General features: G+C 39.5%; 1 protein-coding gene, 1 long non-coding RNA gene and 1 pseudogene across 7 annotated transcripts in view; 2 read left to right on the plus strand and 1 right to left on the minus strand.

The window, feature by feature from the left end:
- Positions 1 to 27,843, minus strand: LOC309846412. The gene is made up of 2 exons (XR_014301927.1): positions 27,643 to 27,843; positions 1 to 134 (listed from the first exon to the last, which is right to left on the minus strand). It is a non-coding gene; the product is annotated as an uncharacterized lncRNA (long non-coding RNA).
- LOC309846291 (spermatogenesis-associated protein 31D1-like) overlaps positions 1 to 27,907 on the plus strand; it is a 911,407-nt pseudogene that overhangs the window by 640,848 nt on the left and 242,652 nt on the right. The window lies entirely within an intron of this gene.
- The window catches only part of LOC309846378 (uncharacterized protein), a 134,741-nt gene that overhangs the window by 4,986 nt on the left and 101,848 nt on the right, over positions 1 to 27,907 (plus strand). The window lies entirely within an intron of this gene.

Below are 27,907 nucleotides of genomic sequence, written 5' to 3' on the forward strand. Positions count from 1 at the left end.
TTTTAAAAAAGCTTTATTAAAAAAAAGGCAGATGGGTATATTTTTATTGTTAGAAAACCATGAAGTCGGAAACTCTGAAAGACCCTCTGCTCAGTCCATTTGCTCCAATTGAAGGATTTAGCATTCCTCCAACTCTGAAAAAATAAAAAATCTAAAGTTAATATTGGATATTCCCATGTAGCAGGGTTATTTTTGAGTAATAATACGGGTATTTCGGGAAGATATAGCAGAGCTCAAAGAAATTGCCCCAAGGAAAGAGAAAGGAAGTTTGGGGGCCAGCTGGACCCTCCTCCCTAGAGGGAGAAGTACTTAGAGGCGGCAACAGCTACAGATTCTAGGATTTTCTAGGTAACTTCTCCAACTTATGGGAACCAACTCACACACCCAACGTACAGAAGCTAAAATTTGACTATGTAGTTTTTAATCCCCCTAAATTCCCTCCTTCTCTATAGTCCCTTATATCCAAGGCTGCTTCCTCTTCTTCTTCTTTTTTTTAAAGATTTCATTTATTTATTTTACAGACAGGGATCACAAGTAGGCAGAGAGGCAGGCAGAGAGAGAGGAAGAGAAGCAGGCTCCCTGCTGAGCAGAGAGCCCGATGTGGGGCTCGAACCCAGGACCCTGGGACCATGACCTAAGCCGAAGGCAGAGACTTTAACCCACCGAGCCATCCAGGCACCCCCTGCTTCCTCTTCTTAAGAATATCTTTTACCAGGCTCCTCGTTGGAAGCAGAGAGACCTATACACAATGTCTCTCCTGATCCAATTATGGATTGAAGCTCTGGGACCAGCATTAGCCTTCTAGGAACAATCCTGGCCCCCCTCTCAGCAGTGTGGTGTAATGGAATAGGGGCCGTTGGGAGTGTTCTTGCTGGATGTGGTTGCCCTAGCTTAGCCTTTCCTCCCCTGCCTTCAGATAGCTCTGCTACCCTTATTCTACCTGTTCTCTGCTCCTCAGTTCTGGGGCCAGAAGCAAGCTAAGGTCTACAGCTGTGACTCAGGTCATGGATCTAAAAACTGGATGGCCCAAGACTGCTCTCTATCTCCCCCTACACACACACTCCGCCTGCCCCTCAGCCTGTAACTGGAGGACCTACCTAGCTACTGTAGCTTCCCACATACCACACAACCCCTCCTGTCACTGTTTCTCTCCAAGACCCAACCCTCAAGATTCTGACTCTCCATTTTTTTCTCAGAAAGTTGAGGTATTTCCCCCTTCATACGTACAAAGATGTTTCATTATTATCTATGACCTAAATAGAACCCAGGCAGAAAAAAGAAGGAAAGGGAAAGGGGGAAAAACAACAACAACAATAACAACAAAACTATTTGTTGGTTTCCAAAAGTAGCACTTTGAGAAAATCCCAAATTTGGTGTCTTCTTTGGAAGCTGTTAGGAAGAGCAAAACTATGAAGCTCTGGTTGTTCTAACTTCTTGTAATGTACTCAAGGAAGAGACCTCAGCACCCGACCTTCTCCTGAACCCTCACCCAGACCCTGAGATTTCTGCCTGTTTTGCCTATTCTCCTTAGCCTCTGTTCCACAACACAGGATAGCCACCATTCAATTATTTGACAAATATATATTAGTCCTACTGTGTTCTAGGCATTCTACCAGGCCCTGGGGATGGAGAGAAGACTACTGCACAGTGTCTCCCTTCAAAAGCCCACTGTCTGGTTAAAAACATATATAAGGAAAGTAGTAAGGACACTTTCCTGTGTTAAGTGTTATGGAAGAAAAAGGCATCAAGTAGCTTGTACTTTTCCTGACCCTGTACCACTGGGGCAACATGTCTACATCCCACATATCTGGGGTAAAATAATGAAAGAAGCAATCATCAAGAAACTATATCCTGTTTCTCACTCACAATATGGCTCCATCCCTCTTCCTTCTGTGGGTGTCTATAAGTTGGTTGGTTTGGGCTCCTGATCCACCATCAAGGGCTACAGCCCTGGCTCTACCTTTGTTCTAAAGAGCTCCTTTGGATGACTCCCCTGAGCAGCTACTTGAGAATCCATCCATTATTTTCCATCCACAAGTCCACATCCCATATGAGCTGTCCATCACCCCAGAAAGGCAGATTTGGACAGACTGGAGCTCAAGGAGACCTTGGTTCTCTTTCCCCCAAGACAGGTGAGCTCCTTGCCTTCAAAGTGGCAACTCAAAATATTTCCTAAAAGTGCAGTGTTGGGCCCATTTGTCAAGTTTTCTAATTAACAATATATACCAACAACTTAGGTAAAATACTGTTATTCTCAAGTCTTCTCTTTTGGGCATTCTATCCTTCCAGTTGTTCAAACGCTGCTCAGAGACTTTCACGTGCCGTATCCAATTCATCAGCAAAACCAGGTACCTTCAAATATGTTTAGAGTCTAATCATTACTGACCATCTGCACTGCTACCACATTAACCCAAACCATCACATAATCTGAATTACTGCAATAACCTAATTGGTCTCCCTGCTTCCACTCTGGCCCATTTGCTGTCCATTCTTCAAAGAAAAGCTAAAAAGAAACTTCTAAATGATCAGGTAACATTGGTGGAATAATGACCTCTTAAAATTCTCTCCTCCATAAAAACCAACAAAAAAAAAAATCAGCAAAAATTGTTAGAATTGACTCTTCCAGAACTCTGGAAAGTGATCAAAGATTTGCAGCAATTTGGGGAGCATTTATTTAACAAAAACAACTATTTAGGTGAGAATAAAAAGTTTTGTGGCATTTTAACTCCCACTACTCCCATCTTTCTTTTTCCAGTTCCATGATGGTCTTAAAAAAGCTTTAAATTATGATGAAAACCAGCAGTCTGGAAGCCATAGGAGGGCAGAACATGGGTAGACCTTCTTCCAAGCCTTAGTCTCAAAGAATTGTCATTATGTGACCTATCTAGTGGTTCTCTGGAAGACTCCACTTGAAATGCTGTTTTGATTTGCCCTCACTCAGAGTTTTCCCTGAGTAAGAAAAGTCTCTTTTCCGGAACACTTGTCTAACACAATTAAACTTAATTGTTTTACTTCAAGTTTGCCTAAAATAGTGGATAACCACTGTGGCAAGAACTAGGCTTATCAAAAAGCTTTTAAGCTTTTAAGGAAACATAACTCACCTACCCAATACGTAGAAAGAGGGACTTGTAAAAAATGTGGAAATATGTTCCAAACTAAAGAACAAGACAAACCTCAGGGGAAAAAATGAAATGAAATAGAGCTAAGCAGCCCACCAATAATGAGTTCAAAGTAATGGTCATTAAAATGCTCATCAAACTTAGGAGAGAATGGGTGAACACAGAACATCAACAAAGAGATAAAAATTATAATAGAGAATCTTTAAAGCTGAAAAATATGATAATAGATGAAAGATACACTAGAGGGAATGAATAGCAGATTAGATGATGCAGAGAACAAATCAGCAATCTGGAAGACAGGGTAGTAGAAATTAGAAATTAGAAGACAGGGTAGTAGGAATTAGCCAATCAGAACAGCAAAAAGAAGAATGAACAGATGAGGATAAATTTAAAGGCCTCTGGGACAGTATCAACTTAACGTTCATATTTTAGGGGCCTCAGAAAGAAAAAGAGATAAAGGAAGAGAAAACCTATTTGAAGAAATAATATTGAAGGAATAATAATCTCCCCTAACCTGTTAAAGGAAACAGACATCCAAGTCCAGGAATCACACTAGGGAGTCTCCAAGAAGATAAACCAGGAGTCCCATACCAAGACACATTATGAACAAAGTGTCAGCAGTTAGAGAAAAAGCAGCAAGAGAAAAATAACTAGTTTCATAAAAGGAAACACCCATAAGATTATCAACTGATTTTTCAGCAGAATCTTCACAGGCCAAAAGGGAGTGGCAAAATATATTCAAAGTGATAAAAGGAAAGAACTTACAACCAAACATGCTCTACTAGGAAGTTTTCTGGATATGCAAAAGCTTAAAAAGTTCATCAACACCAAATAAGCCTTACAAGAAATGTTAAAGGAACTTCTTTAAATTGGAAAAAAAAGGCCATTATTAGAAACAAGAAAATTTTAAAACCTGGAAAATGTAAACATATAGTAAAGGTAGTAGATAAACCACCTGTATAGCTAATATAAAGGCTAAAAGACAAAAGTAGTAAAAAATCTTCTAAACCTAAAATAATTTATAAAGGAATACACAAAACAAGTTGTAAAATAGGATGTCAAGAAATAGGACGTCAAAAACTTAAAAAGAAGTGGCAGGGAATAAGAATGTTGTGCTTTTAGAACACACTTGAACTTAAGTAACCATCAACAATAAAATAGACAGCTACCCATATATATACTCATTGGATATTATATGTGATCATCATGATATCACAGAACAAATATGTATAATAGATACACAAAAAAACCAAAGGGATGCAAACATAGCCCTAAAGAGAGTCACCAAATTACAGGGGCAATAAGTACAGATATTACTTTAAATATAAATGGACTAAATGCTCCAATCAAAAAATAAGGTATCTGAATGGATTAAAAAAAACAAGACTCATATATGCTACCTACTAGAGACTCATTTCAGATCTAAAGACATACATACTAAAAGCAAAGGGATGGAAAAGATATTCCATGGAAATTTAAAGAAAGCTGAAGTAGCAATACTTATATATCAGACAAAATAGACATCAAAACAAAGACTGTACTGTCAGGATGTGTGCCCCTAGAACACCCTGGACTGCACCTGCCTTTACTCCAGCCATCCCATGAGGATCACCCTGTGTAGAACACCCTAAACCATTGCATTGGGCTCTACCTCGGCTCTAGCTGCCCTACAAAAGCATCCCCCGAGCAAACTGCTCCAGAGCCACAGGGTCCATGCAAGCCTCTCCTCCAGCTGACCTGACAGCCTGCCCATTTGGGGAGCTCCCTGGGACACTCCAGTTTCCACCCACTTCAGGTTCAGTCATCCTGCCAGCATGCCCTTTGCACAGAGATCCTTTGGGCTGCCCAAGCTGCACACAAAAAAGCTTTAGTTTTATCCTGCCAGAGTATGCTTAGAATGGAGAATGACAGCACAGTGGGCTGTGCTCACTGTTGCTTCATCTGTCTTCTTAAGGCACCCTCTGCACAGCAAGGCCTGAGATTGCCCCAGTTTATGCTTATTTCAGCTCTAACCATCCACCAGGATGGCTCCAGCATAGAGTGCCAAGGAAAAACCAGCACACAACAGCCATAACTCCAGCTAGCCCTCTAAAGTCACCAGGCACACAGAGTTTACAGAGAGGATGCCCATCCACAGGACCATTCCCTCAAGTTTAGGATAATTAGTTGTTCTGCCTAATACATAGAAACAAACACAGAAAGTCATGCAAAATGAGGAGACAGAATACATTCCAAACAAAGAATGAGACAAAAACACAAAAAGAACTAAATAAAACAGAGATAAACAATCTGCCTGATAAAGAGCTCAAAGTAATGGGCAGAGAGATGCTCACTGGGATAGAGGGAGCTGTGTATCAACTCAGTGAGAACTTAAACATAAGGAGAAAATAGAAAAAAAAAGAACCCAAGTTGAAGAATAACTGAAATGAAAACTACATCAGAGGAAATCAACAGTTTAGAGGATGCAGAAGAACAGATCAGTGACCTGAAAGACAAGGTAATGGAAAGCACTAACTCTGAACAGCAAAAAGGAAAAAAAGAATTTAAAAAAAGGAGTATAGGTTTAAGTGACTTCTTAGACAACATTAAATGAACAAACTACCACAGTTCAAGGTCCCAGAAGGAGGAGAAAGAAATGGGCAGAAAACGTATGTGAAGAAAAAATAGCTGAAAACTTCCCAGGAAACAAACATCAAAATTCAGAAAGCACAGAGTGTTCCAAACAAGACCAACCCAAGGAGGTGCACACTCTGACACATGAAAATTAAAATGTCGGGTGCCTGGGTGGCTCAGTGGGTTAAGCCGCTGCCTTCGGCTCAGGTCATGATCTCAGGGTCCTGGGATCGAGTCCCGCATTGGGCTCTCTGCTCAGCGGGGAGCCTGCTTCCTCCTCTCTCTCTCTGCCTGCCTCTCTGTCTACTGTGATCTCTCTCTGTCAAATAAATAAATAAAATCTAAAAAAAAAATTAAAATGTCGAAGATGAAAGATGAAGACAGAACTTTAGAAGGCAACAAGAGAAGTGTCTAGTTATAAACAAGGGAAACCCCATAATGTTATAAGCTGATTTTTTTTTTCTGGAAGAAACCTGGAAGGCCACAAGGGAATGGTATGATATACTCAAAATGCTGAAAGGAAAAAAAAAATCTACAACTAAGAATACTCTATCCAACAAGTTTATTATTCAGAATTGAAGGAGATATATACAATTCTCCAAACAAACATTAATGGAGTTCATCACCACTAAATTGGGCTTAAAAGAATATGAAAGGGACTTCTTTAAGTGGAAAAGAAATGGTTATAATTAGGACAAAAATATGAAAGAAAAATTTCATGAGTAAAAGCAAACATACAATAGAGTTGATCAACACTTTAAAGTTAATATGAAAGTTAGAAGTTAAAAGTAGTAAAATCTAAAAAATTAGTTCAGGAGACTCACAAATGAAAAGATGCAAAATATGATAACATATACACAAAATGTGTGGGGGTACCAGGGAAGTGAAAATAAATATTTTTAGACTATTTTTAAGTTCAAACTTAATATACATGAATATATATATATATATATACACACACACACACACTACGATATATTTAGGATGCTGTCTATTAACCCCATATAAACAAAAATTTGTAATAGACACAGGATAAAGGAAAAGGTAAGCTGAACACTAAAGAAAAATCATAATTCACAAGGAAAAGAACAAAAGAAAAAAAGAAAAGAATGACGAAAACCCAAGAAATAATAAATAAAATTGCATGGAGTACTGGGTGTGGTGCAAAACAATGAATACTGTTACACTGAAAAGAAATAAAAAAAATTGGCATTATTTACTCTTTAACAGTTTGATGGAAATACCCTGAAAAGCTGTATGGGCCATTTTGGTTGGAGGGGCTCTTTAATTTCTTTGTTCCACTTTAATTTGTTTGTTTAGACTCTCTCTCCCTACTGAGGTGAATTTGGGGAGGTTGTGTTTTTTTAAAAAATAATGATCAGTTTCAGGGTTCCTGGATGACTCAGTTGTTAAGCATCTGCCTTTGGCTCACGTCATGATCCTAGAGTCCTGGAATGTTGCCCCACCTCTGGCTCGTTGTTCGATGGGGGGCCTGTTTCTCCCTCTCCCACTTCCCCTGCTTATGTTCCCTCTCTTCCTGTCTCTCTGTCAAGTAAATAAAATATTTTTAAAAATTTTTTAAAATAAACAAAATAAAAAAATAAATAAAATGGCAATAAGTACATACCTATCAATACTTACATTAAATGTAAATAGTGTAAATGCTCTAATCAGAAGACATGGGTTGATAAAATGAATAAAAAATAAAACAAGACCCATCTGTATGCTGCCTATAAGAGACTCAATTCAGACCAAAAGATACATACATACAGCCTGAAAGTGAAAAGATGGAAAAAGATATTCCATGTTAATAGAAGTGTGGGGGAGGGGGCGCTGAGGTAATGGTACTTATATCAGACAAAAGGGACTTTATTATAAACACAAGACAAAGAAGGGATTACATAATGGTAAAGCAGATCAATCAAACAAGAAGATAAACAAGTGTAAATATTGATTCATGCAACATTGGAGCACTTAAACACATAAAATAAATATGAACAAGCACAAAGATGAAATTGACAGTAATATAATAGGAAATTTAATAACCTATATATATCAAAGGATAGATCCATTCAGAAAATCAAAAGGAAACGGTGTATTTTAACAACATGTTAGACAATATTTGACCACAATAAGATGAAAACTCACTTATAAGGGAAAAAAAGCACGAACATTTGGAGGCTAATCAACATTCTACTAAACCATCAATGAGTCAATGATGAAAACAAAGGAAATTAAAAAATATCTTGAGACAAAGTTAAGGGAAAACAAAGAGTCCAAAATGTAATGGATGAAGCAAAAGCAGTTTTAAGAAGTTTTTGGTGATATGGGTCCACCTGAAGAAACAAACAGAAAAAATACATAAAAAAAAAATCTAAATTTACACCTAAAGGACCTAGAGAAAAAGACCAAATCAAGCCCAACATTGGTCGAAGGAAGGAAATCATAAACACGAGAGTAGAAATAAATGAAATAAAGTCTAAGTAACAATGAAAAAAAAAATCAATGAAACTAATAGCTGGCACTTGGATAAGATACAATAATAAACCTTTATCTAGGCTCATTCTAAAAACATAAAATAAAATCAGAAATGAAAGAGGAGAAGTTACAACTGACAATCCAGAAATACAAAAGATCATGAGACTACTAGGAAACAGATATATGCCAACAAATAGGACCACTTAAAGGAATTAGACAAATTACTGGAAACGTACAATCTTCCAGGAGTGAGTCAAAAAGAAATAGAAAATTGAAAAAAATACCAATCATGAAATTGAGACAGTAATAAAAAATTCCCAACAAATAAGAGCCTAGAAGCAGATGGCTTCACAGATAAATTCTACCAAACATTTAAAGATGAATTAGTAACTATACTTCTGAAACTGTTCCAGAAATTGAAGAGCCCAGAATTCTTCCAATTTCATTCTTTGAGGCATTACCCTGATGCCAAAAATATACACAGACACTACAACAAAATAATATTATAGAAAAATAGCCCTAATGAACACTTGTACAAAATTTCAACAAAATATTAGCAAACCTGATTCAACAATACATTAAAAGGATCATCTATTATGACCAAGTGGGATTTATTCCAGGGATGCAAGGAGAGTTCAATATCCATGAATCAATCAAAATGATCTACCACACTAAATAAATAAATAAATAAATAAATAAATAAAAGTAATATAATCATCTCAATAGATGCAGAAAAAGCATATAATTTGATATCCATTTATGATAAAAACTTTCAACATGGCATAGAGAGGGAACATACCTAAACATAATAAAAGCCATAAAGACAAACCCACAACTAACATCATACTCAATGGTAGGAATATGATGTTAAAAAAAACCACACTCAAAGTTTTTCTAATATCAGGAAAAAGACAAGGCCACTCTTGACACTTTTATTTATATAGTACTGGAAGTCCTAGCCACAACAATCAGATGCCCCCCCAAAAAAGAAAAAAAAAGACACTCAAATTGTAAAAGTTAAAAAGTGACTATTTTCAGATGACATACTATATTAGAAAACCCTAAAGATGCCACGAAAAACTATTAGAATAGAATTCAGTAAAGAAGCAGGATACATACTTAATACATAAAAATATGTTGCAACTATACACTAATAATGAATTAATAAAAGAAGAGTAAATACCTATTCCAAACTATTCCAAAAAATAGAAAAAGACAGAAAACTTCCAAATTCATTCTATGGGTCCAGCATTACCCTGATACCAAAACCAGATAAAGATTCTACTAAAAAGAAAAAACTACAGGCCAAAATACCTGATGAACATGGATGCTAAAATTCTCAATAAAATCCAGTGGTGCATTAAAAGAATCATTCACCACAATCAAATGGGATTTATTCCTGGATTGCATGAGTGGTTCAATACTCACAAATCAATCAACATGGCATACTGCATTAAAAAAAGAAAGGAAAAGAACCATATGATCCTCTCAATAGTTGCAGAAAAAGCGTTTGACAAAGTGCAACATCTATTCCCAATAAAAACCCTCAACAAAGTAGGTACAGTGTCCCCTATTCACCAGAACCTGGCCCTTCAGGTGAGTATCTTGTGTTTGTTGCTTATACTCTACTCTTGTGTCTGAGTCACTTTTCCTGACTTTTAAAGCTCCAAGTTCCATGTCCCACTACTTAAAAAAACTCGTGAAATTCTGTCCCAAACTCGTGGAATTCAGCCCCTCTGCTATGTATGTATGTTTTTAATGTATTTTTAAGATTCTATTTATTTATTTGACAGAGAGAGCAAGGGAGCACAAGCAGGGGGAGCAGCAGAGGGAGAGGGAGAAGCATACTCCCCGCTGGGCAGGGAACCCAACACAGGGCTCAATCCCAGGACCCAGGGACCACGACCTAAGCCAAAGGCAGATGCCAAATGGACTGAGCCACCCAGGATGACCTCTGGTTTTAAAAGCCAAACATTATGGGGAGTAGTGTCCCTTGTGTGAGCTCCGTGGTGCCATGGCCTGTTTCTCTGCCCTTTGTATGCACACAGTTCCCCCTCCTGCTGACAACTTCTATTAGTTTTTATTTTGTCTGATATCAGTGGCTACACTAATTGTTAATAGAGACAAAGAATGTTTTATAAGAATAAGAGAATCCATCCACTAGAAGATACAGCATTTACAAATGTACACATATTTACCAATAAAGCCTCAAAACACATGAAGCAAAAACTGTCAGATCTGAAAGAGAAACAGACAATTCAGAGACTAACTGGGGACCTCAATATCCCTAACTGTAATAATGGCTAAGCCCCTAACAGAAGATCAAGAAGGAAATAAATATGTGAATTCCATTATCAACCAGTTAGACCATAAGACATTTGGAGAAGCCTATAACCAATGACAGCAGTATCTTTTCTTCCAAAAAAATAGATGTAGATCATCCTCCAGGACAGATCATATGTTAGTCTGTAAAACAAGTCTCAGTACATTTAAGGCAACAAAATTTATACAATTTTTTAAAAGATTTTATTTATTTGACAGAGATCACAAGTAGGCAGAGAGAAGGGGGGAAGCAGGCTCCCCGCTGAGCAGAGAGCCCGAAGTGGGGCTCGATCTCAGGATCCCAGGATCATGACCTGAACCAAAGGCAGAGGCTTTAACCCACTGAGCTACCCAAGTGCCCCACAAAATTTGTTCTTTAATCACAACTATAAATCAATTATTGAAGGGAATATGAGAAAATCACAATAATGTAGAAATGAAACACATTTTTAAATAAATATTGAGTCAAACAAGAAATCCCAAGGGGCTTATAATTTCAAAAAAGAAATCATGCAGGCTTTTGCAGCTGCTGCTCATGGACATATAAGTCGGTAGGCTTAGGTTTATGGGTCCCCTAGGGACTAGAACTAATGGAGAGTTCTCAACAAGCTATACCCCAGGGCACAGCAGACGGGAACAAACTGAACCACCCCAAGTCTGTGTATGAGAGAGGTTATTAGTTTATGAGCATAGCTGTTGCTTGAGAGAGAATGGGTGCTGCCTTTAGACTCTCCCTCTGCCTTACTCCATGTTGTTGGTATCTCCTAGGGAAAAAAGTGTGCACATGTCTGCTGCCACAGTTTTATTTATTTATTTATTTTTAAAAGATTATTTATTTATTTGAGACAGAGATCACAAATAAGCAGAGACGCAGGCAGAGAGAAAGGGGGGAAGCAAGCTCCCTGCTGAGCAGAGAGCCCGCTGCAGGGCTTGATCCCAGGACCCTGAGATCATGACTTGATCCAAAGGTAGAGACTTAACCACTGAGCCACCCAGGCATCCCTCCTGCCACAGTTTTTGAGGCTGCCACCCAAGGGCCACCCTTTGATTGCCAGGCTCTGGGAGCTAGCAGGGCTTGTGTTCACAGGTTCAACCAGACAATAGCAAAGAAACAGTTTTTTTTTTCTTTTCAGTGTAACATCATTCATTGTTTATCCACCACACCCAGTGCTCCATGCAATACATGCCCTCCATAATACCCACCACCTGGCTCCCCCAACCTCCCATCCCCCACTCCTTCAAAACCCTCAGATTGTTTTTCAGAGTCCATAATCTCTCATGGTTCTTCTCCCCTTCCAATTTCCCTCAACTCCCTTCTCCTCTCCATCTCCCCATGTCCTCCATGTTATTTGTTATGCTCCATGAATAAGTGAAACAATATGATAATTGACTCTCTCTGCTTGACTGATTTCACTCAGCATTATCTCTTCCAGCCCTGTCCATGTTGCTACAAAAGTTGAGTATTCATCCTTTCCGATGGAGGCATAATACTCCATAGTGTATATGGACCACATCTTCCTTATCCATTTGTCCGTTGAAGGGCATCTTGGTTCTTTCCACAGTTTGGTGACCATGGCCACTGCTGCTATAAACATTGGGGTGCAGATGGCCCTTCTTTTCACTACATCTGTTTCTTTGGGGTAAATACCCAGTAGTGCAATGGCAGGGTCAGAGGGAAGTTCTATTTTTAATTTCTTGAGGAATCTCCACACTGTTCTCCAAAGAGGCTGCACCAAATTGCATTCCTACCAACAGTGGAAGAGGGTTCCCCTTTTTCCACATCCTCTCCAATGCACGTTGTTTCCTGTCTTGCTAATTTTGGCCATTCTAACTGGTATAAGGTGGCATCTCAATGTGGCTTTGATTTGAATCTCTCTGATGGCTAGTGATGATGAACATTTTTTCATGTGTCTGATAGCCATTTGTAGGTCTTCATTGGAGAAGTGTCTGTTCATGTCTTCTGCCCATTTTTTGGCATGATTATCTGTTTTGTGTGTGTTGAGTTTGAGAAGTTCTTTATAGATCCTGGATATCAACCTTTTGTCTTTACTGTCATTTGCAAATACCTTCTCCCATTCCGTGGGTTCCCTCTTTGTTTTTTTTGACTGTTTCCTTTGCTGTGCAAAAGCTTTTGATCTTGATGAAGTCCCCAAAGTTCATTTTCACTTTTGTTTCCTTTACCTTTGGAGACATATCTTGAAAGAAGTTGCTGTGACTGATTTCGAAAAGGTTACTGCCTATGTTCTCCTCTAGGATTCTGATGGATACCTGTCTCACATCGAGGTCTTTTATCCATTTCGAGTTTATCTTTGTGTATGGTGTAAAAGAATGGTCAAGTTTCATTCTTCTATATATAGCTGCCCAATGTTCCCAGCACCATTTATTGAAGAAACTGTCTTTTTTTCACTGTATATTTTTTCCTGTTTTGTCGAAGATTTTCTGATCATAGAGTTGAGGGTCTATATCTGGGCTCTCTACTCTGTTCCACTGGTCTATGTGTCTGTTTTTATGCCAGTACCATGCTGTCTTGGTGATCACAGGTTTGTAGTAAAGCTTGAAATGTGATGTCCCCAGTTTTTTCTTTTTCAACATTTCCTTAGCAATTTGGGGTCTCTTCTGATTCCATACAAATTTTAGGATTATTTGCTCCAGCTCAGAGAGGTCAAGGATCTGTACTTGAGGAACTACAGAACACTCATGAAAGAAATTGAAGAAGACACAAAAAGATGGAAGAGCATTACATGCTCTTGGATCAGAAGAATAAACATTGTTAAAATGTCTATATTGCCTAGGGCAATCTGTACTTTAATGCCATTCCTATAAAAATTCTACTGGTATTTTTCAAAGAAACAGTACTTAACTAGCTACTGCCCCACGGCTCAGTGCAGAGGGAGCACACAGAAACACCCATTTTCCATTCTTCTCCTGCAGGTATATTTGCATACTTTAAAACTTTCTGCATCAGGGTATGGCTTCCCAGCTGCCGAATTTAGGTGCTGACTGAGATACTCCCCTTGGGACCCTGACAAGCCTAGGCACCCCCATCAACTAATCAACTACTGGGAGCCACTAAGAATAAAGAAGGCTGCTTTGACAATCAAAAAGTTTTGAGAGACAACCAAGAGTTAGGGAAGGGTTGAATGCTAAGGTTTATCTCCAACACAAGGCCACTCCCTCAAGACTGGAAAAGGTGGCTCGTTCTTTCTTTCTTTTTTAAAGATTTTATTTATTTTTTAACTTGACAGAGGCAGGCAGAGAGAGAGATGGGGAAGCAGGCTTTCTGCTGAGAAGAGAGTCCGATGTGGGGCTCTGGGCTCTATCCCCAGACCCTGGGCTCAATCTCAGGACCTGGGATCATGACCTGAGCTGACGACAAAGGCTTTAGCCCACTGAGTCACCCAGGCACCCCAGGGTGGCTATTTCTATAATGCGTAGAAACCAACACAGAGAGTCAAGGAAAATGAAGAAGGCGGACTATGTCCCAAATGAAAGAGAAAAATCTTATGATTTGCCTATACAGAATTCAAGTTAATGGCCATAAAGATGCTCACCAAGCCCAGGAGAAGAATGGTTCATCCAGTGAGAAGTTCAACAAAGAGATAGAAAAATATAAGAAAGTACCAAAGAGCAGTTACAGAGATGAAGAATATAACAACTGAAATGAAAAATATGATAGAGGGGTTCAACAGTGGAGGAGATGAAGCAGAAGAAAAATTCCATGAACTCGAGAAGGCAGCAGGGGAATTCACCCAATGAGAGCAGAAAAAGAAAAAAAAAGAATGAACAAGACAGAAGGTAGGCTAAGGAACTTAAAGGACAATATGAAACAGACAAATATTTGCATTATAGGACTCCCAGCAGAAGAGAGAGAAAAGGGGGCAGAAAACTTGCTTGAAGAAATAATGGCTGGAAACTTTCTTAACCTAGGAAAGGAAATAAGCACCCAGACCCATGAATCCTAGATAATCTGAAGAAATAATGGCTGGAAACTTTCTTAACCTAGAAAACTTTCTTAACCTAGGAAAGGAAATATGCACCCAGACCCAGGAATCCTAGATAATCCCAAATTGGGAACTAAAGGAGATCTACGTGAACAATTTGGACAACCTAAAAGAAATAGATAAATTCCTAGAAGTCTACAACCTACCAAGACTGAATCATGAAGAAATAAAAGATCTTAATAGATTAATTACTAGTTAGGAGTGCTCATATAACAATAAAACATGATTCTGGCCAGCTGTGTGTGACCTACTTAAGTATTGATTATTTCTTACATGACTTTTTAAAACAGATTTTATTTATTTATTTTTTGACAGAGAGACACAGTGAGAGAGGGAATGCAAGCAGGGGGAGTAGGAAAGGGACAAGCAGGCTTCCCACAGAGCAGGACACCCAATGTGAGACTCCATCCCAGGACCCTGGGATCATGACCTGAGCTAAAGGCAGACACTTAATGACTGAGCCCTTTCTTACATGGCCTCTTATTATAGCTCTTCTTCCATGATAAATAAGTGACAGGGTAAATTACCCAGGGGATGCCATGATCAAGAAGTAAGGCCAAGTTTCTTTTAGGGGCTCCTTTCTTTTAGTGGCTCAGTGGGTTAAAGCCTTTGCCTTCGGCTCAGGTCGTGATCCTGGGATCCTGGGATCAAGCCCTGCATTGGGTTCTCCGCTCGGCAGGGAGCCTGCTTCCCCTTCTCTCTCGCTGCCTGCCTCTCTGCCTACTTGTGATCTCTGCCTGTCAAATAAATAAATAAAATCTTTAAAAAATGTTTCTTTTAGATTAATAATGGACTATGAAACATACACCATTCCATATTTAGAAAATGGTGGGCATTTCAGCAATTTTATCTCTTCTTTGGATTGCTAACAAATGATGAGAATACTTAAAATTGTGATCTTGACCTTGATTTGAACATCTACTTTCAATGGATGTCAAGGATGAGATTATTGCCTAAACCAATCATTTTTCCTCCCTGGCTTCATTCAAGTCCCTGGTAGAACTGCATTCTGGTATGAATGGTGGCATAGGCTACCTAGAGAATGACCAGGTGAAAATACACCTTTCTGGTACTATAGTGCTATTCAGTGTGGAAAGAGGGATAGGCATTTCTCTTCTTTGAATTACTCCAAATAGATGGAAAAATTAAATCCATAATAATAGATACATATACTAATATTTAAATTCTGGAAAAATATAGATGAAACCAACTAATATGAAACTTGAAACATGCTAGCAAAGGTTCTATTATATTTAAAAAGTGGGGGGAGAGTGGAAAATGAGAAAAAACATTGGGATGACTATAAACAAAAACAACATATCAAAGTTCATGGATGCAACAAAAACAGGTCTCAGAGAGAAATTTAGAGTTATAAATGCTTATATTTAAAAAGATCTCAAATCAATAACCTTTTACCTTAAACTAGAAAAAGTAGAATTAAACCCAAAGCAGACAGAATTGAGTATGTAATAAATATTAGAGCAGAAATAAATGGATAATTAGTAAAGAAAAAAATCAAAATCAAAACTTGCTTCTTTGAAAAGATAAAGTGATTTTTTTTTTTTGCCGATTTGGATGCCTTTTATTTAATTTCTTCTATATTCTTTATTTCTTTTATTTCATTCAGCTGAGGCTAGGATTCCAGTACTATGTACTATGCAGGATAGCAGTGGTGATAGTGGAAAGCTCTGCCATGTTCCTGACCTTAGCGGAAAAGCTCTCAGTTTTTCCCCATTGAGAATGATATTTGCTGTGGGTTTTTCATAGACGGCTTTCATGATATTGAGGTATGTACCCTCTATCCCTACACTGTGAAGAGTTTTCATCAAGAAAGGATACTGTACTTTGTCAAATGTTTGTTCAGCATCTATTGAGAGTATCATATGGTTCTTGTTCTTTCTTTTTTTTTTTTTAAAGATTTTATTTATTATTTATTTGACAGACAGAGATCACAAGTAGGCAGAGAGGCAGGCAGAGAGAGAGACAGAAACAGGCTCCCTGCTGAGGAGAGAGCCCAGTGTGGGGCTTGATCCCAGGACCCTGGGATCATGACCTGAGCCAAAGGCAGAGGCTTTAACCTACTGAGCCACCCAGGCGTCCCTCTTGTTCTTTCTTTTATTAATGTATTATAACACATTGATTGATTTGCAGATGTTGAACCAACCTTGAAGTCCAGGAATAAATCCCACTTGGTCATGGTGAATCATCCTTTTAATGTACTGTTGGATCCTGCTGGCTAGTATTTTGGTGAGAGTTTTTGCATCTGTGTTCATCAAGGATATTGGTCAGTACTTCTCCTTTTTGGTGGGGTCTTTTCTCGTTGGGGGGTCAGGATGATGCTGGGGTCAAGGTGATGTGGGCCTCATAAAATGAGTTTGAAAAAATAAAAATGGAAGGAAAACTTCCAAACAGTTTAGCTAGACATACATAAGAAAAAACAGAAAAACTCAAGTTACTAAAATTAGGTGTGAAAGATAACTACTTCTAACCTCAAAAAAATAAAAAGGACTGGAAGTGAATATCATGAACTATCAGAGTAGATAATGTAGATGAAGTGGATAAATTTCTAGAAAGACACAAAGTACCAAAACTGAATCAAGAAGAAACAGAATAAGGGAGGAGTCAAGATGGCTGAGAAGTAGCAGGCTGAGACTACATCAGGTAGCAGGAGATCAGTTAGATAGCTTATCTAAAGATTGAAAACACCTACAAATCCAACGGGAGATCAATGAGAAGAACAGCAATTCTAGAAACAGAAAATCAACCACTTTCTGAAAGGTAGGACTGGTGGAGAAGTGAATTCAAAGCAACGGGAAGATAGACTGCCAGGGGAGGGGCTGGCTCCTGGCAAGCGGGGGAGCAACAGAGCACAAAATCAGGGCTTTTAAAAGTCTGTTCCACTGAGGGACGTCGCTCCAGAGGCTAAACCAGGGTGAAGCCCACGTGGGGTCAGCGTGGCCTCAGGTACCGCAGGGTCACAGAAGGATCAAGGGTGTCTGAGTGTTGCAGAACTCACAGGTATTAGAACCGGGAAGCTGGCTACAGAGACAGAGCTGATAAGTGAGCACTCAGATCGGGGTTACCTGGAACTGGTCGCAGGCTCCGTGAGCTCGGAGTGCGGCCAGAGGCCAGGGAGTAATTGGGCGCTATTCTCTGAGGGCACACTGAAGAGTGGGGCCCAAGCTCTCGGCAACTCCGGGCTGGCCACCATTTTCATTCCCGTCCTCTGGAACTGTACAGAAAGCTCTAAGGGAACAAAAGCTCCCAAAAGCAAACCCGAGCGGATTACTCAGCCCAGCCCCTGGTAAGGGTGGTGCAATTCCACCTGGGGCAAAGACACTTGAGAATCACTACAACAGGCCCCTCCCCCAGAAGATCAACAAGAAATCCAGCCAGGACCAAGTTCACCTACCAAGGAGGGCGGTTTCAATACCAAGGAGAGCAGCAGAATTCCAGAGGAGGAGAAAACAAAGCACAGAACTCATGGCTTTCTCCCCATGATTCTTTAGTCTTGCAGTTAATTTAATTTTTTTTTCTTTTTCATTTTTTTTCTTCTACTAATTTTTTTTAACTTTTACCCTTTGCTTTTTAAACATTTTTTAACTAGTTTATCTAATATGTATATATTTTTTCTTTTTTATATTTTTTCTTTATTCATTTTCTTTAAAAATTTTTTTTTTCTGAATCTCTTTTTAATCCCCTTTCTCCCCCCCACCCATGATTTGGGGTCTCTTTTGATTTGGTTAAAGCATATTTTCCTGGGGTCTTTGCCACCCTTTTAGTATTTTACTTGCTCCTTCATATACTCTTATCTGGACAAAATGACAGGTGGAAAAATTCACCACAAAAAAAGAACAAGAGGCAGTACCGAAGGCTAGGGACCTAATCAATACAGACATTGGTAATATGTCAGATCTAGAGTTCAGAATGACGATTCTCAAGGTTCTAGTGGGGGTCAAAAAAGGCATGGAAGACATTAGAGAAACCCTCTCGGGAGACATAAAAGCTCTTTCTGGAGAAATAAAAGAACTAAAATCTAACCATGTTGAAATAAAAAAAAAACTATCAATGAGGTGCAATAAAAAATGGAGGCTCTCACTGCTAGGATAAATGAGGCAGAAGAAAGAATTAGTGATATAGAAGACCAAATGATAGAGAATAAAGAAGCTGAGCAAAAGAGGGACAAACAGCTACTGGACCACGAGGGGAGAATTCGAGAGATAAGTGATACCATAAGATGAAACAACATTAGAATAATTGGGATTCCAGAAGAAGAGAGAGGGGAGCAGAGGGTATATTAGAGAGAATTATTGGAGAGAATTTCCCTAATATGACAAAGGGAACAAGCATCAAAATCTAGGAAGTGCAGAGAACCCCCCTCAAAATCAACAAGAATAGGTCCACACCCTGTCACCTAATAGTAAAATTTACAAGTCTTAGTGACAAAGAGAAAATCCTGAAGGCACCCACTGCAAATATCATTCTCAATGGAGAAAAACTGAAAGATTTTTCGCTAAGGTCAGGAACACGGCAGGGATGTCCATTATCACCACTGCTATTCAACTTAATACTAGAAGTCCTAGCCTCAGCCATCAGACAACAAAAGGAAATTAAAGGCATCCAAATTGGCAAAGAAGTAGTCAAACTATCACTCTTTGCAGATATGATACTACATGTGGAAAACCCAAAAGACTTCACTCCAAAACTGCTAGAATTTGTACAGGAATTCAGTAAAGTGTCAGGATATAAAATCAATGCACAGAAATCAGTTGCATTTCTCTACACTAACAACAAGACAGAAGAAAGAGAAATTAAGGAGTCAATCCCATTTACAATTGCACCCCAAACTATAAGGTACCTAGGAATAAACCTAACCAAAGAGGCACAGAATCTATACTCAGAAAACTATAAAATACTCATGAAAGAAATTGAGAAAGACACAAAGAAATGGAAAAATGTTCCATACTCCTGGATTGGAAGAATAAATATTGTGAAAATGTCTATGCTACCTAAAGCAACCTACACATTTAATGCAATTCCTATCAAAATACCACCCATTTTTTTCCAAAGAAATGGAACAAATAATCCTATTTGTTAGGATAAAAATAATCATATTAACAAAAATTTATATGGAATCAGAAAAGACCTCGAATAGCCAAAGGAATATTGAAAAAGAAAGCCAAAGTTCGTGGCATCACAATTCCAGACTTCAAGCTCTATTACAAAGCTGTCATCATCAAGACAGTATGGTACTGGCACAAAAACAGAGACATAGATCAATGGAACAGAATAAAGAGCCCAGAATAGACCCTCAACTCTATGGTCAACTAATCTTCGACAAAGCAGGAAAGAATGTCCAATGGGAAAAAGACAGCCTCTTCAATAAATGGTGTTGGGATAATTGGACAGCTACATGCAGAAAAATGAAATTGGACCATTTCCTTACACCACCCACAAAATAGACTCAAAATGGATGAAGGACCTCAATGTGAGAAAGGAATCCATCAAAATCCTTGATGAGAACACAGGCAGCAACCTCTTCCACCTCACCCACAGCAACATCTTCCTAGGAACATTGCAAAAAGCAAGGGAAGCAAGGGAAAAAAATGAACTATTGGGATTTTATCAAGATCAAAATCTTTTGCACAGCAAAGGAAACTGTTAACAAAACCAAAACACAATTGACAGAATAGGAGAAGATATTTGCAAATGACATATTAGATAAAGGGCTAGTGTCCAAAATCTATAAAGAACTTAGCAAACTCAACACCCAAAGAACAAATAATCCAATCAAGAAATGGGCAGAAGACATGAACAGACATTTCTGCAAAGAAGACATCCAGATGGCCAACAGACACATGAAAAAGTGCTCCATATCACTCGGCATCAGGGAAATACAAATCAAAACCACAATGAGATATCACCTCACACCAGTCAGAATGGCTAAAATTAACAAGTCAGGAAATGACAGATGCTGGTGAGGATGTGGAGAAAGGGGAACCCTCCTACACTGTTGGTGGACTCTGGAAAACAGCATGGAGGTTCCTCAAAATGTTGAAAATAGAACTACCCTATGACCCAGCAATTGCACTACTGGGTATTTACCCTAAAGATACAAACATAGTGATCCGAAGTGGCATGTGCACCCGAATGTTTATAGCAGCAATGTCTACGATAGCCAAACTATGGAAAGAACCTAGATGTCCATCAACAGATGAATGGATCAAGAAGAAGTGGTATATATACCCAATGGAATATTATGCAACCATCAAAAATGAAATCTTGCCATTTGCGATAATGTGGATGGAACTAGAGGGTATCATGCTTAGCGAAATGTCAATTGGAGAAAGACAGCTATCATATGATCTCCCTGATATGAGGAAGTGGAGATGCAACATGGGGGGATAAGGGGGTAGGAGAAGAATAAATGAAACAAGATGGGATTGGGAGAGAGACAAACCATAAGTGACTCTTAATCTCACAAAACAAACTGAGGGTTGCTGGGGGGGAGGAGGGTTGGGCGAAGGGGGTGGGGTTATGGACATTGGGGAGGGTATGTGCTTTGGTGAGTGCTGTGAAGTGTGTAAACCTGGTGATTCACAGACCTGTACCCCTGGGGATAAAAATATATGTTTATAAAAAATTAAAAATTAAAAAAAAAGAAGAAACAGAATATGTGAATATACCTATGACAAATAAAGAGATTGAATCAGTCATCAAAAAAACCTCCAACAAAGAAAAGTCTAAGCCCAGATGTCTTCACTGGTGAATTCTTTCAAACACTAAAAAAGAGTTAACACCAATCCTTAAAAACTCCTGCAAAACATGTCTGAGGGAGGCACACTTCCCAACTCATTTCCCTGATACAAAAACAGATAAAGATCTCACAAGAAAATTATAGGTCAATATCACTTAGGAATATAGATACAAAATCCTCAATAAAATATAAACAGACTCCAGCAACATAGAGTAGGGGTTATACTCTATGACCAAGTAGGATTTATCCCAGAAATGCAATGTTGCTTTAACATATGAAAAAAAAAATCTATGAAATACAAAATATTAATAAAATACAGGATGAAAAAGCTCATATGATCATTTTAATAAAGTATCTGACAAAATGCAACATTTTTTTATGACAGAAACACACAACCACTAGGAAAAGAAAATTTTTTTTTTAACTTTGTCAAGAGCATCTAAGAAAAACCCGCAGTTAACTTCATACTGAATCAGCAAGAACTGAAAGTTTTCCCTGCCCCAAAGATCAGAAACAAGAATGTCTTCTCTCTTGCCATTTTTATTAAACATTGTGCTGGAGGTTCTAGCCAGGAAAACTGAGCAAGGAAATAAAGTAATAGGCATATAAACTGGAAAGAATTAAAACTATCTCCATTTTCATATGATATGCTCTTGTTTATAGAAAATCCTACAAAATACACAAAACATTATTAGAGCTAATAAAGGAGTTCAACAAAGTTATAGGATACAAGATCAATATACAAAAAAATTTTTATATTTCTACATACTAGCAATGAACAATCCACAAATGAAATCAAGGAAACCTTGTTCTACTTACAATACACAAGAGTAAAATATCCAGTAATAAATTTAACAAAAGTACAAGTCTATAAGAGACTCTTAATCTCAAAAAACAAACTGAGTGTTGCCCGGGGCAGGGGTAAAGGGAGAGGGTGGTTGGGTGATGGACATTGGGAAAGGTATGTGCTATGGTAAGTGCTGTGAAGTGTATAAGCCTGGCAATTCATAGACCTGTACCCCTGGGGCTAATAATATATTATATGTTAATAAAAAATTAAAAATGAAAAAAAAGAAGTATAAGTCTTGTATGCTGAAAATAACAAAACATCATTACAAGAAATTAAATAAGACCTAAGTAAAGGGAAAGACATTGCATGTTCTTAGACTGGAAAATTTAGTATTAAGATGACAAGACTCCCCAAATTGACTTCTGTATTCAAGGCAATCTCTATCAAAATCTCAGCTGCCTGTTTTGCAGAAGTTGGCAAGTGTTCCTGAAATTTCATATGAAAATGCAAGTGACTCAGAATGGCCAAAGCAATCTTGAAAACAAAGAACAAAGTTGGATTCTCACACTTCCAGGTTTCAAAACTTAATACAAAAAGCTGCAGTAATCCGGACATTGTGCATTGGCATAAGATGAATTGATCTACAGAATATAGTCAAGGCTCCAGAGGTAAACCCACACACTTATGGACAAAGATTTTCAAAAAGGGTACCCAGACAATTCAAAGGGGGGAAAGAACAGTCTTTGACAAATGGTCCTAGGACCACTGGCTATCCGAATACAAAATAATGAAGCTGGACCCATTCCTCAGAGTGCTTAAAACAAAAATTAAAAATGAGTCAAAATGGATCAAAGGCCTAGATGTAAGAGCCAAAACCATAAAACTCTTTAAAAAATGCATAAATCTTAGTGACCTTAAATTAGGCATTGGTTTTTAAACATAACACTAAATGCATTACCAACAAAATAAAAATACATAAATTGGAACTTATCAAAATTAAATACTTCCATGCTTCCAAGGACACCCTCAAGAAAGTAAAAAAAGAGATAATCCATAGAATGGGAGAAAATATTTTCAAATCATCGAAGTGATAAGAATCTAGTATCTAAAATATATGAAGAATACACACAAATAACCCCATTTTAAGATAACAGATCTATTTTCCCAAAGAAGTAGTGCAAATATCTAATAAGCACATGAGAAGATGCTCAGTATTGTTAGTCTTTGGGAAATGCAAATCAAAACCACAATTAAATACCACCTCACACCCACCAGGATGGTATAAAAAAAAAAAAGCAGATGGCAGGATATGGAGAAATTGGAACCCTTATGCATTGCCGATGTACGCTGCTTGGAAAAAGTTGGGCAAGTTCCTCAGAAAGTTAAACACACAGTTACCACATAACTCAGCAATTGCACTCCTAGATCCATACCCAAGAGATTAAAAACAAGTTCACACACACAAGAATCTATTCATTTGCATATGAGTATTTATTATAGTAGTATTTGTAACAGCTCTAAAGTGGAAAGTACTCAAATGTTCATCAACTGAGGAATGGAGAAACAGATGTGGTATAGCCATATGAAGTAGTATCATTCAGATGTGAAAAAGACTAAGGTACTGATGCAGGGTACAAGAATGAATCCTCAAAATATGCCAAGGGAAACAAAAACCAGGCCCAAGAATCCATACAATATAGGAATTAATTTTGTGAGATGTCCAGAATTGCCAAGTTCACAGAGATGGAAATAGGTTAGTCATTTCCCAGGACTCGGGGGAGGGAAGAATGGGGAGTAACTGCTAACAAGTACTAGAGCTTTTTTTGGTTAGATGAGAATGTTTTGGAATTATATAGTGCACAACTCTAAGTAGACTAAAACCACTGAACTGTATACTTTGAATGGGTGAATTTAATAATATGTGAATTAGATCTCAATATTTTAAGGAGCCGATCATAACATTCTCCTTCAGCAGGCTCATATCTCAGAGAAAAAGTCAAAGGAATACAAGGGTCTGTAAAGCCACACTTCCCACTGCTTCTCTGACCTCACCTCCTATCACTCTCCTGCCTGCTCAGTCAGCTCCAGCCACACTGCCTCCTTTCTGCTCTCCAAACCTGCCAGCTCACTCCCACCACAGGGCCTTTGCACTTGCTTTCCCCTCAGCCCTGGAAGACAATCCTCCACATACTACTGCACAATTAACTTCTCCAGTTGCTGAGGTCTGTGCTTGAATGTCCCCTTTGCAAGGAGACCACATGCCCCAAAACTTCTTTATCCCTCATCCCTGCTTTCCTTTTCTCTTCTGTATTGGTCACTATTTCATATGTGATTTTCTTATATATTATATATTATTTGTCTGCCCCTCCCATTAGAACATAAGCTCCATGACAGCTAGGGTTTTTGTCTTCTTGTTCACTGCTGTAGATTTCACACTCTACATGACACACAGTAGGAGCTTACTAAATATCTGCTGGGTGATCACAGAAGGAGTGAATGCCTACAAAGGTAAAGAGTTTAGAGGACCCATCCTGAGAATCAAGAATTTTCAGGTTCAAGCAACGGACATACAAATGACTTCAGGAATAAGCTTTTTTTCTTTTTAACATGGGGTCCTGCCTCTCACCAAAGAGTTGTTGAATCCTAAGAGCGAGCAAGTCTTTTCTGATATCTGCTAGTTAATCATCGTAAGCACGCAGGAAAGCAGCAAGCCCCAGGCTCGCTCTTTCAGCAGTGGAGGCTGTGAGCCTTGGCCACCTTCTCATCTTTGATCCTTCCGTTTCAGCTGTACTTCCCACTCGGTTTCACACAGTGACACGGATGCGGGCTAACTCGCTCTCTCCCTGGACATGTGTGCTTTGAGTCTGGCTAACTCTGCAGACTGAGAGACATTCTGGAAGAGCCCGAGGATAGGAGGAGCCCTCCTCCAGTAGGAACTCCCCACGCCCTCGGCCCACTCCCCCCCACCCCGCCCCAGCTCCAGAAAGCCTCTCTGTTGTACTTAAATGGGCCTTCCATAGGAGCCCTGCGGGAACACACATTTTAGCAAGCATTTAAGAGGAGGCTCAATGGACAGACTTTTTATGTTATTTTTAACTTCTGATTCATTCCCTTCAGTGATTCAGCCTTTCTTTGACTGTGAACTTGAAACATGAGAGAGACTTCTGATAAGGCTTCTGAAAAGTCATAATGCTTTCCAGAAACTGAGTCTTCGGTAGAAATCCCTCTGTATTTCTGCCATTTAGATTCTCTATTTTGCAGATAAACTAGCTTTTTGCTGTGTCTGTGTAGGCTGTGGCAGAAAAGATCGGAAACTGAGAAAAAGTTCAAAGACCCATCAGAGTCATCTTCAAAATCTCCCTTTCCTCAAGTGTCCTGAAACACACCTGTCCTCTCTACCCGCCCCCCACCCCCGAACATTTTCTCTGTAGCTGACACTATTATGCCAATAATTTTCAGTAGCACCGGGGATCCCAATCAGTGTAATTCAGAATCAGGATCCAATTTCACACCTGTGTTTGGTCCACCCAAATATCCCATAGCTTTTTTGGGTTTGGTTTCATTCTAGCTGAGGCTAACTTATTTTCTTTCCAATAAAATAAAATTGAAACAGCAAAGCCAGGGGCACCTGGGAGGTTCAGTCGGTTAAGTGCTGGGCTCTTGGTTTCCATTCAGGTCATGATCTTATGGTCCTGAGATCAACCCTGAGTCAGGCTCCATGCTGGGGTAGGAATCAGCATGGGATTCTCTCTCTCCTCTCCCTCTGCCCCTTCCCACCCACTGTGCATTCTCTATCTCCCTGTCTCTCTATCCAACCCTAAATATAAATTTTGGTAAATTTTGAAAAATGAAAAAAAAATAATAAAAAATCCTTGTGCTTTCATTGCTAAGCCTAATGGCAGTACCTTCTCCTGAAGGTACTCGGTGAAACCAGGAAACTCAAAGTCAAACTTGACTCTCCACTCAGACGCTATGAAAATTGTCAGTCATGAAGTCACTGCTTTGATGCTGTTCCAGCAAATTTTCCAATTTTTCCTAACCATATAGATCTTGAAAAAGAATAATTTCCTGCCCGCCATCAAAAGCTGACACTGGGGGGGCTCACTATTTGAGAGCGGACTACTGTTTCACCATTATTACTCAGCGGACCCTGGAAATAAAACCTGTGTTCTGCCCAAGTCCTGCGGGCTCCCGTGGTGCTGGGCTGGGTTCTGCCTTGTACTAAGGAAGCTCTGACTCTGAATATCAGCCCTGTCATTTTCTGCCTACTCAAGGCTGGATATGGTTTTGGAATAACTTGTTTTCAATTTCTTTCTAAAATGGGGATAGACTGATATCTCAGAGGGTGGTTCCAAGGGGTAAAAAATACCAAGCGCCTGAAACATACCCATTAACATATCCCCCAGCAATTTATTTCTTTATCCCACTTTCTTTAAAGGTTTATGTATTTATTTGACAGATCACAAATAGGCAGAGAGGCAGGCGGAGAGAGAGAGAAGGAAGCCGACTTCCTGCTGAGCAGAGAGCTGGATGCCGGGCTCGGTCCCAGGACTCTCAATTTCAGGACCCTGGGATCATGACCTGGCCTGAAGGCAGAGGCTTTAACCCACTGAGCCATTCAGGCACCCCATCCCCTTTTTCAAATGACCTCTTCCATCCCTCTCCTGGAAGGCGGACCTAATCGATTTTGCCATCGCCATGCTGAGAAACCAGAAGCGCCAACAGCTCTGTACCATCCACCTTACACAAACTTCATGGGGGAGGTCACACTATTTCCCTAGCTGAGTGTTTCCCAAAGGGGGTTCTGTGACCATAGTTTGGTCTGTGAGTCACTCTCAGAAAGAAGGTGCCATGGGAAATAAATGCTCATTGTTGTAGCTTTATCTTGAGAAATTACAATACACACTAGCTCAGGAAAGCCCCTTGTGTAAAACAGCTTTTGTTGGCCTTACTCATTTCAACTCCCTCGCACTCACTTAGCAATAGTTCCGATTTGGAAGAAGTTTGAATTGGAGGAAGTACATTCTAAGCTAATATAGAACATCTGCCTTTACATGCCATGCATATGACACGGAAGTCCGATCTAGAAACAGGTTACCATCATAAGGCATGGTAAATGCACGGGGTACTAGAGACTCATAGATGATCCCACTCTAGGGAGCTCCGTTACTGCCCCATTCCTCCTAAGGAGACATTTCTCTCTGCATCCAAACTCCGCTTTCTAGAACAGCTGATATTAACCAGACTGCGGCAGAAATGAACTGGATTTAAAAACACGTGGACCCGTTTGGCGGAACGAACAGGAGCAAAGGACGAGGCTGCCCCCTACTGGGGAACCTACAAAGAGCAGCGACGCTTCCAGTCGGTTTACACTTCAGGTTAAGAACTGAAGTGTTCCTGCCTTTCCAGCTCCAAGGACTCCCCCAAGCTAGAGAGCCGCTGGTGAGGAAAGTGGGTGCAGAGTCTTCTACCACTACGAGGGGGTGTGTTGGGGGGGGGCGTTGAGGAAAAAAAGAACAAGCGAACCCGGTGTTCCCCCAACCTCCCTACCCTATGTAGGACCTGGTTAAATCCAGATTCCGGGTCCTCGCTGCGGAGATTTTGATTCAGCAGGTCGGGAGTGGAGGCCTGGGGTCTGGGTTTCCAACCAGTGTGATTCTGAGTTGAGAAGCAACTTTCTGTTTCCAGTCCCCGGAAAAGGCCCAGCTCTTGAGGGTCAAAGGAAGTCAGTAGCTTTATTCCCTTGGCGGCTCCTGGCAGCCACTGCCCGACCCTCCCACTTGCCGGGATCAGCCCCTAGGCCGCCACGGTTTCCATGGCGACCCAA

This window comes from Mustela nivalis (genome assembly GCF_964662115.1).
Source record: "Mustela nivalis genome assembly, chromosome: 13".
Classification (NCBI taxonomy): Eukaryota; Metazoa; Chordata; class Mammalia; order Carnivora; family Mustelidae; genus Mustela; species Mustela nivalis.